Here is a 1,597-nt window from a genome sequence, read left to right on the forward strand (position 1 = left end):
AAGCCCCCTTGTGGACACACGTGGAGACGTCAGGACCGAAAGAGGCTCCTTCTAGAACTTCATATGAGGGAAAAAACCCGGTGTTTTTCTTTTGTGGACACATTAGAGTCAACGCGTCTGGATCGATGTGGGACAGCAGCCAGAATGAAGTCGTGATGTTTTTATATTGAACATTTGAATTCTTTAACTCAGTAAATGCTCCTGTGAAGAGGGTCAAAGAGTAGATTTCAATATGAAAAATGCTCAGATATACAGATATGACTGTTTTGGGCTCAACCCGTACGGCTTTGACAGGTTAAAGTACTTTATATCGATTTGATCAGAAGGAAAGTGTGAAGTTGAGAAGAAGTCGAGGTGCGCTTCGCCTCTCGGAGCTTTTGTTTTGGAGAAGAAGGACACTGTTCTGTTGGGCAACATGTGGAAGTAATTACAACAAACGGCTCTCGGGGGGGGGGCTCCGCAGACACACACCGGTCCTGATGCCCCACAGATGGGGGTTCATATTGTGCTGGTGGCCGACAGGCGTAAACAAATACAATAATAACAACAATAAGAATAGTGGCAGCGGGTCAGCTGACCGGTGCGTGTCCACATTCTGATGGAAAACAACAACACAACCGGAGAAGTGTGTGTCTGTGCGTGAGTGTGTGTGAGTGTGCCTCGCGGTGACGTGGTGTTGGAGCGCCCTCTAGTCTCGCGGCGCCACTCTTTCCACTTTGTGACGATCGCGCGTAAGTCATTGGGGGGGGGGGGGGGGGGTCCTTTGACTGAAAGTGCAGTCTTGTTATGCCGTAGATAGATAATAGATAAATAGATATCACACCGACTTCGGTCCTCCTAAAAAGTCATCGCATCCATATTCATTATATTTAAAAATCGCATTTCGGCGGGGATACTCGTATGACCCCCCCCCCCCCCCCCCCCCCCCCCCCCCCCCCAAAAAAAAAAAACAACTCTTATTTTGAAACGGGGTCCAGAGCTCGAAAGGGAGGAGAGGACAAGGAGGGGTGTCGTTTCCTGAGTTCTTTACTTTGAGCCAGATGATTACTTTTTTTCTCTCGGTGGGAGGGATGAGGGGTGAGGGATGAGGGATGAGGGGGGGAGGGGGGGGGGGCAGTAACATTGAATCAGTTACAGGTCGCCTGGCTGGAGCGCAGTTGGGAGGACGTCGCGCGGGCGGACAGAGGGGTCGCTCTCTGCAGAAGAGGAAGAAGAAGAGGAAGAAGAGGAAGGCTTCTGTGTGGATGTACTGACACGAAGGGAATACAAAGAGCGGATTTACTGAAAGGTAATGAAGCGCGCGAGGAATCTACACCGATTAATAAGAGTTTCATTGCACTTAATTAGTTCCTCCAATCATGAGATAAAAGTCATTTATTCAAAAGGTGGAGATGCGCGGCCCGCCCTCGGGTTTTGCATGCAAAGCAACTTTTTCTCTTCTTTTTAGGCTTTTTTTTCTTTGCATTTTTTTTTGGGGGGGGGGGGGCACCATATGGTCGCGCTCCTGGACGCCGCGCGGGGAGAGGCGGCTGGCGGATGGAAGGTGCTCCCTCTCGGCCCCTCGCGCAGCTGGAGGTGTCACCTCGGAGACGCGCAG

The 1,597-nt window shown here is 50.7% G+C and overlaps 1 protein-coding gene across 2 annotated transcripts in view; it reads left to right on the forward strand.

Moving 5' to 3' along the window:
• Positions 1 to 1,063: 1,063 nt before the first annotated feature.
• Positions 1,064 to 1,597, forward strand: part of pdgfra (platelet-derived growth factor receptor, alpha polypeptide) — a 15,667-nt gene continuing 15,133 nt past the window's right edge. Inside the window, exon 1 of one of the 2 annotated variants that reach the window (XM_040184753.2) lies at positions 1,064 to 1,288. The gene's annotated coding sequence lies outside the window, so the exon portion shown is untranslated. Of the gene's footprint in view, positions 1,576 to 1,597 lie in introns of both variants that reach the window. The other variant, XM_078108822.1, reaches the window with a different exon arrangement.

Source organism: Gasterosteus aculeatus, chromosome 8, assembly GCF_964276395.1.
Source record: "Gasterosteus aculeatus chromosome 8, fGasAcu3.hap1.1, whole genome shotgun sequence".
Classification (NCBI taxonomy): Eukaryota; Metazoa; Chordata; class Actinopteri; order Perciformes; family Gasterosteidae; genus Gasterosteus; species Gasterosteus aculeatus.